This window comes from Marmota monax, unplaced genomic scaffold, assembly GCF_021218885.2.
Source record: "Marmota monax isolate L192 unplaced genomic scaffold, Marmota_monax_Labrador192_F-V1.1 WCK01_AAM20220418_F8-fsc00007, whole genome shotgun sequence".
Classification (NCBI taxonomy): Eukaryota; Metazoa; Chordata; class Mammalia; order Rodentia; family Sciuridae; genus Marmota; species Marmota monax.
This window is the reverse complement of record NW_026692781.1, coordinates 11,526,965-11,542,655: the sequence shown is the minus strand read 5'-3', so window position 1 is coordinate 11,542,655 and position 15,691 is coordinate 11,526,965. Positions and strand designations below refer to the sequence as shown.

General features: G+C 38.7%; 1 long non-coding RNA gene across 1 annotated transcript in view; it reads right to left on the bottom strand.

Moving 5' to 3' along the window:
- Positions 1-6,338: 6,338 nt before the first annotated feature.
- LOC124094484 (uncharacterized) overlaps positions 6,339-15,691 on the bottom strand; it is a 41,087-nt gene continuing 31,734 nt past the window's right edge. Inside the window, exon 3 of the long non-coding RNA XR_006852256.2 lies at positions 6,339-9,242. This is a non-coding gene — a long non-coding RNA (uncharacterized LOC124094484). The remainder of the gene's footprint in view (positions 9,243-15,691) is intronic.

The window sequence follows — 15,691 nt, the reverse complement described above, 5'->3', positions numbered from 1 at the left end:
ACAGATGCCCCTTTCCATTTTCACGCCAATAGAATCTTTAGGCTGGACTCCACCTCTTAAAAAAATTTTTTTTTAAAAGCCAGGATATGTATGGACTCAGGAAGGGTGGAGAAAGGAAATGGAGAGTGACTCACTCCAGTTTGTGGAAGGATTAAGCATACACCTCCACAAGCCTGATGCTGGGAACTCCCACTTTAGAAGATGAGGCAGATCTTGACATGAAAGCAGTTTACAGTGTCTCAACCTAGAAAAGAAGCTAAATTCATTGTTAGCTTCTAGATTGCATAGTTAAAATGCAAGAACATGCACACCCATGCTTACTTGCTTACTGCAGCACTATTCACAATGGTTAAAATGTGGAATCAACCCAGGTGCACATCAATGGATGAATGGATAAAGAAAATATGGCATATATACACAATAGAATATTATTCATCCATAAAGAAGAATAAAAATCCCATTATTTTCAGCAAATGGATGGAACTGAAGGATATTAATTAAGTGAAATAAGTCAGACAGAAAAACAAGTACCCTAGCACATTTCAAAAGATGTTTCTGTCCTTTAATGTAGTAAATCTATTAAAGGCAATATCTAATAAACATTTTTAATTTAAAAAAAAAGAAAAACAAGTACCCCATGTTCTCTGTCAAATGTAGAAGCTAAAAATCGTGGACTTGAATGTAGAATAGTGATTACTACAGCTTGGGTTGGGGGAGAATGGATAAAGGAAAGCTGAATTTGATTAATGCATGCAGTATACATGTGTTGAGGCTAAGCTCTTTTAATATGTATGACTCATACATGTTAATAAAAATATTAAATAATAATAAAATAAGGTGTAAAAACAGCAAGTGCCTAGTATTTTCAAAGACCTTAACAATGCATGTATAGTAGGAGCTAAGTGGTGTGGTTCAGTGATAAAGCACTTGCCTAGCATGCATGAGGCCCTGGATTTCAACCCCAGTACTGCAAAAAATAAAATTAAATTAAATTAAAAGCACATTTTGAGGCAGGAATGTAGCTCAGTGGTAGAGTACCTGCATAGCATGCCCAAAGCACTGGGTTTGATCTCTAGCACTAGGGGAAAAGTATTTATATCATTTCAATTTTATAACTCTATTTTTAGGAAGCATTTAGGCATGTATACAAAGATTGAACTACTAAGCAGATCATCTGAGCTGTGTTCATCATACAGAAACAATAAAAGTAACCTAAGTGTTGAACAATAAGAGCTTAATTAAATACATACATACAATGATATATAATATAATATATGATATAAAATGTATATATAAAATATAAATGATATGATAAAATATCATATCATTGTATGTATGTATTTAATATATATGTAAATGTTTATTAATGTGATAGGATATCTAAAATGTATTAAGGACAAACAGATGACCAATCAATATGTGCTCAATGATTCCCTTTTAGTAAAGTAAATATGTGTATGCATGCTCTTCTGAAAGCTCTTAAAGGGCTTTGGGCTCAAGATGATAAATTCAATTCATACTTTTAAATCCCTCTTTAAGGGCTGGGGATGTAGCTCAATTGGTAGAATGCCTCACATGCATAAGGCCCTGGGTTCAATCGCCAGCACCACAAAAAAAAAATAAATAAAATAAAAAGAAAGGAAAAATCCCCGCTTACTCTCCAAATCCCTTTAAAATGATTTAAAACACACATATAGACAGTCACAAAGAACATAATTATAAAAGTGCAAAAAGAAATTCCCCTAAGTTCACCCCACCCTATCTCTTGTTCTTGACTCCATCTCTGGAAGTGGGAAGAATGCTGAGGAGTAAGAATGGGGAAAAAAGATTTTTACTTTTTATTTTAGCTTTTTGTGCTATAATATTCCCCCCTTATCAGCAGAAGATATGTCCCAAGACCCTTAGTAAATGCCCCAAACCTCATATAGTACCAAACACTATATACTATGTTCATTCCTATATACACATGCATATACAAATTTAGTGCCTTTTTTAAATTATTTTTTAAATTATTAACTTTTTTAATTAAATTATTAACTACTATGATAGTTTAATTTATAAATTAGGCACAGTAAGAGGTTAACAACATAACTATAAAGTAGAACAATTATAATAATACTATGCTAAAGTTACTAAAAACTTGTGAATTCTTTATTTTTGAAACTTTCCATTTAATCAGGAAGTAAAATCACAGTTAAGGGACAACTACTGTATTTGAATGTTCTCATTCTGACTATGTATTTTTCAAACTTTAAAAGTTATTGGTGAGGGGGGCTGGGGATGTGGCTCAAGTGGTAGCGCACTTGCCTGGCATGCGTGCGGCCCAGGTTCGATCCTCATGCACCACATACAAACAAAGATGTTGTGTCGGCCGATACTTGAAAAATAAATATTAAAAAAATTTTAAAAAAGTTATTAGTGAGACATTTAAATTAAAATATAAATTAAAATTAAAATTTAATTTTAAAAATTAAAATGGGCTGGGGCTGCATCTCAGTGTTAAAAGTGCACCTGGGTTTAATCCCCAGTGTGGAGGAAAAAGCTATTGAAGGCTAGATACAAAAGTAGGAATTCAGTAGCAGTACACTATTTTGCATTTAGCTTAAGTAGGATTCGCATTAATTGGAAAGGATAAAAGGCAAATGAGAAAGAATAAGGGAAAGAGAAAAAGAAGGGAAAAAAAGAGAAAGAACAGGAGAGCAAAAGAGGACATTTAAATGGTATGATGAGTTATGTTTTACCTCCCCTTAAATTAACATGAATTTAGCCAAAAATAAATCTGAAAGGAATGATGTAAATATGATCCATTTCTGGCCCCATGTGCTTTTCATATTTCAAATATCTGCTCATGCTGAATGTGACTCTAGTCTTAACAGAATCTTTTTTGTTTGTTGTAAATGTTTGTTAATAATTAAATAAAATGGCTTATAATTACAATTTTTCTTTATTGCTTAACACACAAAACAACATTCTATTTTGACACTAAGTGATTTGAGGTATTTTAAAGGATGATTCTTAGTGCTCTCTTTTGAACCTAGGGCCTTGCACATCTTAGACCATAGCTCTACCACCAAAATACATCCCCATCCTATATTCTCCTCTTAATTTAGTAATTAAGTCCCAAGGAGATGGAAAACCAGTGCAGAAATTAATAATCCTTGGTAGTATTGAGGTGTTTTTTACTCTCTCTGTGTCATCAGTTTTCTATTTGGATAATGAGGAAGTGTTCCTTTTGTAACAAGAAAACTCTATGTTGAGTATCCCTCATCTAAAATGCTTGAGACCACAAGTATTTCAGATTTCACAATTTTTCAGACTTTGGAATATTTGTACAAACTTCACCAGTTGAACATTCCTAAATAAAAAATCTGAAATCCAGAATTTAGATTTTGGAGCATTTCAGATTTCAGATTTTTTGATTAGTCAGATTCAAACTGCATTAAAGGGAGAAGTAAAAAGACAACATGTTGAAACAGTAGCTGCAGCTCTCAGTGTACTTTCCTCTGGCCTGTGTACACCCAGCAAATCTCAGTTTCCTTCTGCCGTCCCAAATGGAGCACTTTTTAGTGACAAAACACCACAGCATCACAATTTTGCACCAACTATTCACCCAGATACAAAACTCAATCTCACTCTGTGCCAAATAGTATTTGTCACTAGCCCCTCGATTGTTTTTCTCTTTTTTCTTGTATAAATGCTTCATGAATTAGAAACGTTAAATAGGCTACAATTTTATCATATAAATTAAAAAACCATCCAAGAAACTTTAGATAGTATAGAAGAACTCACATATGGATGATTAATCTGTGACTCTGCCTACAAAATTGAGCAATCAGGGTTGGGCTGCCCCCAAACAACAACTCTGAATTCCTGAAAGACAATCAGTCATTTCTCTCAGAAGCCTGTGGGTAAAACAGATCCTCTGGATCTTTTTGAAGACAAGGGGTAAGAAGCAGCTAAGTCTTTCCCACTTGTAGGGGGACCAAGCCCTGCAGAAATCTGTCCAGCCTGGGAGCCTAACCAGGTTGTGAGATTAATAGTCCCAATCAGTATTAAGTAAAAGGGCAAGACTGTATGTTCTCTGTGGAAGATTGACACTTGGATAGATGCATAGTTATAAGCAAGGGACCCAGTTTTAATACCTTTAATCTAATATGTTCTTTTAATTTTATATATTTAGAGTGGAAATAATACTGTTTATTCTGCAAATTAAATGAGAGGTTCCCTTTGGGCATACATAAGGAGTATGCTATCGTCCTAATGTGTAAGAAAGGATTTAAAACAGTATTAAGAAAGAAAAAACCCAAGCACGGAGTCACCAATCCTAGTGGCTTGGTAGACTGAGGCAAGAGGTCATAAATTCAAAGCCAGCCTCAGCAATGGTGAGGCGCTTAGCACTTGATGAGGCCCTGTCTCTAAATAAAATTCAAAATAGGGCTGGGGATGTGGCTCAGTGGTCAAGCGCCCCTGGGTTCAATCCCTAGCACCTCCTCCCCCACCCCCCACCCCACCCCACCCCCCCAAAAAAAAGAAAGAAAGGATAAAAAGTAACATATCCATAGCATAGTTGTTGGTCCTTTTAGTGTAGGAGTAGTGTCAAATAGTTGCCACTTGCCCAGTATGAAGCCTAGAAACATCTTCATGTTCTCCTTCAGCATTTTGCAACTTGTTAAATTAATACCTTGGCAACAAGAATAGCTTTTTTTTTTTTTTTTCAAGAAATCCATCTCTAAGAAAACACACACTTGGAAGCTATCAAAGACAATAAGCTTGCCTAGCTGGAGTGAGTCCATTGGCAGAGTTGGCATGGATCAGCCTTAATCCTTTCTCAGGGCACTGAAGCAAAGTACACAAGAAAGTACCTGTCAGGGGTTCCCAAGTGAATTCCATTCTGCCTGACCATCCATAGAAGACCATAACTACTTCCCCTGTCATCTGTTTTGTAGTAGGCCCTGAGAAAACAATTTAGAAGATCTCAAACTTTGGAATATTTGTACAATATTCCAAAGCACAGGTCCAGATAAAAACTCTGAAAATATTTCAGATTCACTGAGATGCTTCACAACACCCCTCCCTAGGCCTCTTTCTTTGTCACCTCCAAGATTTGAAACTTGCTGCTAAGCCACCACAGCAACCTCCTTCCCTGATATCACATTCACATTATCAAACTCAACACATCTTCTCTAGAACTTTCTTCTGTCCATTGCACCATTTTATCCAAAACTCTTAGGTACACTAAAATTTCCTTCCAGCTTGGATTGTGCTTGGCAATTCCAGTGCCAGCCCTACCCCTACCAAGCCTGCTGGGTTGGATCTATCCTGAATCTCCACACCACCCTCACCTAGTCCACTCTATCCCACTGTCTTCTTCACTCGCAGAAAGCCAAAATATAAATACTGCCATTCTACACCACTTTTTTGGTCTTTAATCAAATATTGTAGAATTTTGACATGTCTCTTAGAGTTTACAATATTTTTAATGATAAAAGAGGTAATTGAGGGCATATTTTATGCTCCTTCTGCCTCTTTATTCCTTCCCTTTCACTACTTCTGAGATAAGTATTAACTGGAGAGTTACCAAAATGATCTGGAAAGAATGAACTAGATGTACTTAGATTATGGAACCTGCCCTCTCAGTGGGGAAGAATTGGAGTCCTAATCCACCAGTCTAACTGTGATGTCCAATTTTAAGTGTTAAGCATTGAAAATAAGGACAGATATGAAAATACCAATCCCTTCGTGAGAGTCAGATCAAATGCAATCATGGATAGAAAAGTGCTTTGCCAACTCTAAACTATTTTTAAAGCAATCAATCATGTTAACAATCATTATAATGATTCTTTTCAAAGAGATGTAGCCAAGACTTCAATGAATGGAAAAGTCTGTAATCTACACTTCCTGCTGCTTCTCCTACATCCTATCCCTAAAGCCTGACACTTAACTGCCTTCTACCAAATCCAAATCTACTTCCCCTTCCTTACCCTACATTTCCTTATGGTGGAAACTTCTCCACTAGCTGTTAATCTCATTATCAGATCATAAAAATTCACAAAATGTGTGAATGAGGATTAATTATCTGGAATATAAATTTCAAAACTTGTTAATTGAAAGGATTTTATATTGATGGAATGTTGCATAGAAAGAAAAAGGAAATTGATTTTTTAAATTTCAGGTTTATCTTTCATAGTCTAAATGAACATATGGTAGAGTCAGCAAAAATGATACAAAATGTACAAAGTGTTCATAGGTGCATTATTCATAATAGTGTAACCAAATGTGATGGGTTTGCTTTTGGTGAGTACTGCTGCAGTCTGGCTGGGCACAAAATCACGAGCCACTCAAGCAGGAACAAACTTTATTTCTGAAACTCCCGCCAATGCCACGCACTCTCCCGGGAAATATGCCAAACCACACACGTGGCGTTCTCCCGGGCCACACTACCCCAACAGACAAATCCCTCCTCCGGAAATCCCTCCTACCGTACTTCCCCAACCAATGGGAACTCTCCGGGAATCCCGCTAGAGCTCCAAAGTAGCAGGCCTAGGCAGACAGCAGGGGTCTAATATCCATTTGAATGCAGATCTTAACATAATCATATCATCTCAATGGCTTGCTGGCGTTACCTTTCAACCAAAAATGCCATGCATCATTACTACTTGGCTATGGCTCCTAGCAGAGTACAAAGCCAAAAAGCACACCAGGAGGTAAGAGAGTGGAGATAGTTTATTGCCTGCATCAAGTAAGAAAAGCACTGGGGTTATCTGCAAAGCAGTGCTCTCCCCAAACAAAGGAAGCATGAGGATTTTGTTTGGGGAATCTATACATATTCATATAGGAAAGTACATGTGGTGGGGGACAACAGTTCTGGGCATGCTCAGTTCAAGGTCCTACAGCACATGTTTAAGAAGGAAAAATTACTGGACAGGAATGTTTCTGAGTATGCTTAGCTTAGTATAGACTGAGCCAAGTTTAATCTAGGTTGCCTAAAAGAGTGAGTCAGTGTGACTGGGTGACCTTGGCTGGTTCTTCCTAAGTTTTTCCAAGAGTTTTTGCTGCAACAAAAACAACTTTGAAGGGTCATTAACAGTCTTTTAAAGAAGTGGCAGTTTTCTCCTCTGTAAATGTAAAAGTGCCTGCCTTGCTTATTAGCTAACAATAGCCCCCAAACCAGAAACAATCTGAATGTCTATCAGCATTAGAATGGACATTATGTGATCTACTCAGATAATGGAACACTACAAAGCAAAGGGAATGAAAGAACAGAATTTTATGTAACCATATACATTAATGATAGCCATGATAGCCAGACACAAAAGAGAACACACTATGAATCCATGATGCTGCAAGGCAGGATAGTGTTTAAAAAAGGAAGGTGGTTAGAGTGACAAGGAAAGAGCCACAAAAGCACTTTGGGATGGCAATAGGTTCTATTCCTTGATTTGGGTCTTAGGTACATGGTATGTTGATTTTTGTGGAAATGCATTAATCTTTAAACTTCTATACTTTTCTGCATGCATGTTATACTTAAAAAGTTTACTAAAATTAGTAACATATTTATGGTAGAAAACAATAGGTATTTCTTAGAATATAAGAAATACTTAGTGTTAAAGAATTATTTTCAAAATAAGGCAAAATTATTACTACAGAGAAATATAAAATGAAAACATCGAATTTTTTATTTAAGACATTAATTAATGAGGGAATCACTAATATGCTAAAATCAATGGGAATTTGATTTATGAAGATTTATATTATCTACTAGACAAAATTAATTTGTGTTGGCATCACAGAAACAGAAATCATAGCTATGGACAGGAAGCATTTGCATTATTATCAATTTTCTATATATTAATCTTTTCTCTATGAAGTTGCAATATAGTCTAATCAAGGACTAGTTAAAGACATTGAAAGCAGGGCACAACCAGAGGAATGTTAGTCAGAACATGCACTAAATTTCAAAAACTTTTTTTTTTCAGTGCTGGAAATGAAACCCAGCCTGGCATATGCCAGCAAGAACCCTACCACTGAGCTACAATCCCAACCCCTCAAAGATATAAATTTTATACAATAGAGTAAAATTTAAACAACTATAATTCTATTCAGGGATACCTATACATACACAATTTTGTGGCATATTTTTAAATATTATGTAAGAATTGGCTTATATCTGTATCAAAACTTAATTTAATTAAACTTTAAAAATTTAACTGCTTTTATGCTGAATAGTGATATTTTCTTTGTTTCAAAAAGTTTCTGTTCACATTTCTGGTTATTTCCTTAACATACTTTTAGAAGGAAAATTACTAAATCAAAACACAATGATTTTTAAGATTTGTAGTACTTATTGCCAAATATTTTAGGAATACTTTGGAGCACACAGTTGGGTTGGAGGGTAGGAGGAAGGAAAACAAGCTGCTTGCCTACTTCAGGAATTATTCCCACCCATAAAACTTCCGCAAGTAGAATTAATGTATACATTCTTGCAACTATCCACCATCTGTCTTCTTCTCTTCTTTTGCTTTGGACTTCGAGCAAAAATCCAGTCCATGTGTGAGGGAAAAGCGTGGGTTAGCACAGCAAACCACAAAAATCTCAAATTCAAACCAAATCCAAGGGTACAAGAGGTCTCTCTGCACTGATGGTTTCAATCTATTAGGTTATAAGTCCCTTAAGGAATTTTCCAGAATCTAACTCAAGATTCACTTGCTCTATAGGATTTCCTATGATTATACATATTTTCTGATCTGTTTTGCCAGTCTTGATTTAAAGTATTCTATAAGCCACATATATTTTACTATGATACCTGACTTATTCAGTTATTCAATAGTATTTATCAATTTCCTACTAAGTGCCAGGTGCTGTGGTATAGTAGGCCTGAGGTAAATTGTGCACAAAACAATCTTATTCCTGTCCTGTGGGTTCAGAAAGTATGGTTTTCATATAATACAGTACATAAAATATACCCATACACATGGAATGAACATCATATATTTTAATGTCAGGCTGTTAATTATTTGGTTGTATCGGTTGACAGTTCTTAGTAGGTAGGTCTCTTCCCAAGTAGATAAGATGATCCTTGAAGGCAGGAGATTGAAGGCAGTCTTCAATTCTCTGGCATCCTCCAACGCGCTGAGTGCTTAATAGGCACCCAATAGAAAGCAACCCAGTTGAAACATTGGTGCCTCCCTCATATGCACATGATTCAAGCCTTCCTTGTAGCTCCTCAGTTACTCTTAGAATCTCTGTGGGAATAAGTAACAAATGATTGTGAAACATGAAATGACATGTCTGTGATAAGGTTACATTTTATATCATCACCAATAGGTGGCACCATCATTTTTCAATTATATTTTATATTGTTATAGCCCCAAATCATAAGTATTTATGGTGTTCATTCATTAGATGTTTATTGGACTCCTTTTGTGCGGAAGTTGCTCAACTGACTGCCACTAACGGAATTAAAATAAAGGCCTTGTATTTCCACTTTCAGGTTAATCCTTATTTTAAAAAACAACAACTAAACCTCGATTTATGATTCAAAAACAATTTCACAATTGTGTGTATATGTCCTCACACATGCCAATGCAGCCTAAAATCTGATTTTAAAAGGGAGAGAAATGTGATGGCACACACCTATAATTCCAGCAACTCAAGAGCCTGAGGAAGAGGATCACAAGTTCAAGGCTAGCCTAAACAATTTAGAAAGACTCTGTCTCAAAATAAAATGAAAATGGTTGGGGATATAGCTTAACGGTAGAATACCCCTGAGTTCAATTCCCAATACTAGGGGGAGGGAAAGGTGAATCAGGTGGGGAGGATACAAAATTAAATAAAAAGCACATCATAAAAATCTAGATTTTGGAGGGTCTATTGGTGGAATTTAATCTAAGTTGGTTTAAATTAGTTAAGACAAAATTTACTATTTCTCAATGAAAGAAACTTTGTTCCCTTTGGGAAGATAACAGAAATTTGATCCAGGCAGAGCAGAAATATTTCAACAGCTTCCAAGCCTGTACAATCCCATCTGGAGATAATAAAAAGTCCTGTTCCTCTGTGTTTATTTCAAGAAGTTCATTCCCTGGAACAAGCTGAGGTTACAAATGTAGAGTACTTGCTAGCTGAAGAGGGATGCCACTTGAGTGTTACTCAGGAAGTCTACACTGCCCTAGAGAACTCCTGAGATTTCTTAGACTAGGAAGAGGGAGGCCCCTTTGCCCTTCCTTGGAACATACCCTTTTCCACAGGCTGAGAGCATGAGGGCAAAAAGAGATGGAGAGTGGTGGGGCAATGGAGCTATAGTATTTGCAGCAAATACCATATAAAAGACACTAATTTACTCAGTAAGGAGAAAAAAAAGAATTTGTAATGAACTCTCTTCCTTTTCTCAGAACTTTAAAGTGACCTGGGTGTGGTGGCACATACCTATAATCCCAACAACTGGGGAGACTGAGGCAGCAGGATCACAAGTTGAAGGCCTGCCTTGGCAACAAAGCAAGACTCTCACAATAAAAAGAAGGGATGCTGGGGATGTAATTCCATGATAAAAAGCCCCTGGGTTCAGTTCCCAGTGCCACACAACCTACAAACAAAAACTTCTTTAAAGTATAATGGATGGCATTAGGAATCAGGGTTATTACCATCCAGGAGCTTCCTGTCTAATAAACCAAAATAGTGTCTCATGTAGTAGTAGTTAGAAGTCTGAACTCTGGAGGCTGACTGCATCTGTATCATTTGAACCCACTTACTTACCCTTGGATAAGGATGAACTCTCCGTGCCTCAGTTTCCTAACTTGCAAATTGAGGATAATAGTACAACTCATAAAATCAACAGGAGAATTAAACAAGATTGCATTAAGATTTGAACAAAGGAGAGCTGGGGGTGTAGCTCAGTGGTAGAGCTCTTGCCTGCCACACACAAGTCTCTGCATTTGATCCCCACCATCAGAAAGAGAAAGGGAAAAATGGTATTTATTATCACTCATACAAATAACTTCATACATAGATGAATGTTAGGTTCATAAAAAGGAGGTTTGAAAAAGAGCTATGAGAACTCAGAGACTAGAGAAGTAACTTCTAGTTAGGTGGGCAGGACAGAGCAGTCATTCATGGCTTTATGAAAGTGACATTGGAACTGAGCTTTGAAGAATGAGAATGATTAGGAAATTCAGGAATAGAGTAAAGGAGCCTACTCTAGGAAGATGGACTCTAAACTTAGGTGGCAAGGAAGGAAGCCAAAAGGAGTGGAGCGTTTGGAGCTCAATAAGAAGTTGAGCCTAACTGCTATGAAGGCTACATGGGAGGAAAAGAGAAAACATTTTGGTTGTAAAGAAGGGTTGGGATTATGAGCAAGGCATTATTGGACAATAGGGTTGGACTTTTTACTTTGGGCTGTAGGAAGCCACTGGAGCTTTCTGAGCGGGGAAGTGGCCTGAGCACCACCATACTGTCAGAACTGCATTGGTGGCCATGTGTTACATTCCTCAAGATGTACAAAATATGTAGAATCTCTAGGGGGAGAAACTTGAGTCCATTTGCAGGCATGTTGAGTTTAAAGTAGGGAGGCAACCAATAGTGACATCCCAGAGGCAGCTAGAAACGGGGACCTTGAAAGAAAAGCTCAAGGCCAAGATGATTTGCAGATGCCCTGCAAAATTATGCCAGTAGATAGAAAAATAGGAGTTTGAATGAAATGACCAAGAAAGAGCAGAGAAACGACAACAAGATGACCAAGGAAGTTGGGCAGGCATGCAGGTCTATAATCACAGTGACTGAGGAGGTTGAGGCAAGAGGATTGCAAGTTCAAGTCCCGCCTCAGCAACTTAGATTCTCTGTCTCAAAATAAAATTTTTAAAAGGACTGAGGCTGGGGCTGGGGATGTGGCTCAAGCGGTAGCGTGCTCGCCTGGCATGCGTGCGGCCTGGGTCCGATCCTCAGCACCACATACAAACAAAGATGTTGTGTCTGCCGAGAATTAAAAAAAAAAAAAAAAAGGACTGAGGCTGTAGTTCAGTAGTAAAGTGCCCATGGGTTCAATCTCTAGTACTATAAAAAAATGACCAAAGATGATATTGGGATATAACTTTAGGGAAAAGGAGAAGGAAATGGAGTTAGAGGGAAGACTTGGAAGAGCAGAAATGCAGAACAAAGAGACAACTTCAAGAAAGAAGAGAAAGTCATCAATTTTAAATGAGAGGATGAGAACAAAGAATGAGGGGGAATTATTAGATTTGGTATCTAAACGGCCATTGATGATCATTCAAAGAGCAATTTTAGTGGAGCGAGTCAACAAGAGGCTGGTTGAAACAAGCTAAAAAGAGAGGTAAGTAGTCAGGCAAGCCTGAATTCAAACTCCTTTCCCTGTGTATTAATCTCTGACAAGAGATATGCATGAAGGGAAATGTGACCTACCTTTACACTCCTCTGCAAAACATGTGAATTCCCTAACTCCCCCTAATGATTTTAGAAATTCAGAACAAATTTTAAATGAAGTAAAGCAATGAGGAGGCCCAGCTTTTATTTTAACCGCAAGCCCTTCTCACCCCACTAGTTAGGAATCTTTATGATACTTAGTTCAGTGTGATGGAAAATTGCTCAGGCTCAGAGAGCAGTGAATTGTAGTTGGAGACATTGCAGTATAACCAGTTCATCTAATTTCACTATCATCTGGACAGCCACAGACTGCAGCCGGAAATTAGATGGTGTGTTATATCCCGAATTGGGATTAGCAAGACTGGCTGGGCAGGGGCATTGGAACCAGGGGTACTGGTCAAAACCTTGCTCAGTGACTCATTTATGGTTTGGATGTGGTTTGTCCTCCAAGAGTTCATGTATTGGAAGCTTGGTCCTCAGTGTGGGGTGGGGGTGTTGAGGTGGTAAACCTTTAAGAAGTAGAGCTTAGTAAGAGATCATTATGGGCCATTCCTTGCTCTCTGGCTCCTTTTTCTAGTGGTGTGATTTCTTCTTGCTTGAAGTCCTGCCATTGTGACAACCACAACCATAAGGTGATGCAAATAAGGGGGCCAGAACTAGTGTCATTTTGTTTGGACTTTCAGCTTCTAAAACATAAGCTAAATAAACCTCTTCTCTTTATGAGCACCCAGTCTCAGGTATTTCTTTATAGTAACAGAAAATGGACTAATACAGTCTCCCTATGGAGTCTAGGCTCAGAAAGGACTGTATAGTTTTGTATTTACCTCCCGGACTGCCATATAGTACTACAAATTGGGTGGCTTAAAAGAACAGAAATTTGTATTCTTATAGTTCTAGAAGCTAGATGTCTAAAATCAAGGTGTTGGTAGGGTTGTTTCTTCCTGAAGTCTCTGAGGGTAAATCTGTTGTCTCGCCCTTTCCTAGCTTCTAGTGATAGGTGGCTATCATTGGTGTTCCTTGGTCATTGATTTATCACTCCTTCTTTACATCATTTTCTCCTTATGTCTCTGTGTCTTCACATGGTCTTCTTATATGGACACAGTCATGTTTGGCCCATCCTACTCCAGTATGACTTGATCTTAGTTAATTATATCCAAGTGGATATTATTTCACAATAAGGTCATATTCCAAGGTCCTGAGGACTAGGACTTCCAGGGGTGGAGCACAATTCAACCTATATCAGGCCTGATAATAGAAAAGAATAGAGGGAGAGGAGGAAGAATGGGGGCTGGTGAAAGTGGCAGGAAGTTCAGAGAGGAATTTCTGAACACTGGGGAAACTGCTTTTGACCTCAAATGGATCTGAGTTTGGGATGACTATATTAGTTCATAAATTAAATTATGCCTCTAACTTGAGACCATCTTGGGAATTGACTTGGTACTCCACTAACAGTCAGTGTAGGTGGACACAGTCCTCTGTAAAGGACTGATTAGAAGTGAGAGGCCTAAGTACTTGTCCTAAAGCTATGAGCTATGCAAAGCTCGTCATGTTTACATGGTTTGTTACTATTTGGGGTGACCTGGGGTTTGGGAAGCCGATAGAAGTTAAGGGAGCCTGACTCCCAGCCAACTCTTAAACCTCCAAGTTTCTAGCTTATCCTTTTATCATGCTGCCTTTTAAGATATATAAATATATTACTCAAACCTGTTAGTTGGAAATTGAACCAAGACTACATGATCTCCAGGCTCTCAGATTCACTTTATGCCTCTATGCTCACCAACAGAATGGTCTAGTATTTTGTAGTATAGTGGTTTGAGCATTTGAGGACAGCCAATAGCAGCAGCAGTCTGGTGTAAGTGAAATACACATACATTGCTGTCCTTAGAAGAGTGAATAAGAAGCTACACACAATATAATAACACAACCTGTGTTACAACCAGCTTATACAACTCACACACACTGAAAGATACATATTAGCCAGGCATGGTGAAACATGCCTATAATTCCAGGTACTCTGGGTTCTGAGGCAGGAGGATTACAAATTCAAGGGAAACCTTGGCAACTTAGTGAGACCCTGTCTCAAATAAAATTAAAAGGGCTGGGAATAGGAGATCGAAGATGGCAGACTAGAAGGAGGCTGCATTCTGTGTGGCTCCATGACCTGGGATTCAAGTAGTGGGAATACTGTTTCTCTGCGAGTTATTAGAGGATTCCTGACAGCTGCTCCCACACAGGATTCCCAGCCACTGTGCCAAGCAGGACCACCAGCATCAGCACCCACCAGGACCTCTAGCTGCCCACCCATGCAGGAATCCCAGCTGCCACTCCTACACAGGACCCTGGCTGCTGCCCACATGCAGGACCTCTGGCCACTACTCCCATGTGGACCCCCATCTACCAACATGGGGCTCCCTGCTTTGCCTCCGTCTTGGGACACTGCAACCACTGCCATAGTCCCCTACACGTAGTAGCCTGCACCTGGGGACAACACACAGGGTCTGGAGACAGCCACCAGCCACAACACTGCATGTCACAGAGCTGCACCTCTGAACACGCCTCCCAATGCCACCCGGGCCCTGCCAGACACAACACCATATATCTGAAAGCAGCCACCTCCATCTTGGGACATCTTTGTTGCCATCTTTAGTTGGGGCAACTTCCAACTCCTACCGGCTGGGGCCTAGAAGCAATATCAAGATACCTATAGTCCCCAGCTCCCTACTCTCCCCCTACAGCCGCTAACCTGGCATAGTGTTTGCGGCTACTGGCCAGTCCATAGCCAAAACAGTTCAGTCCTGAACTGCCAAAACAGCTCTCCACTATGGGTATGCAGCCCCCAGAGCAGAACCCACAAGACCTCTGGAGAGAAAGGTTCCTGATTGGGAAGTAGAAAGAGAGGGGTGAGTGAGATATAGTTTAGAGACTAAATTAGAGACCAGGAATTGTGAAGTCTACAGGCGATTTAAGGAGATAAGACCAGACACCCACATCACATGAGCAGACCCCAGAAGAGATCCTTGGGGTACAGTCTCCCATCAGGGAAGGACAAATGCTATCCACACCTCTAGGAGCTCTGTCCCTCAAGACCAAACCTTCTACCCTAATAACCTTCACCATCTGAGGGTAGAGTTACCAGCAAACAGCAGACAACCACACATATTGGATGAGAAGGGAAGCATCCTTGCAACTTCCTTCAAAAAATTTTTTCTCCCTTTTCTTTTTCTTTTCTCTCTCTTCTCCCACCCTCACATCAGCAACATCTGTGAAACCAAGTACTTTTCATGAATTAGGTTACTGAGAATATTATTGTTGCGTTGTATAT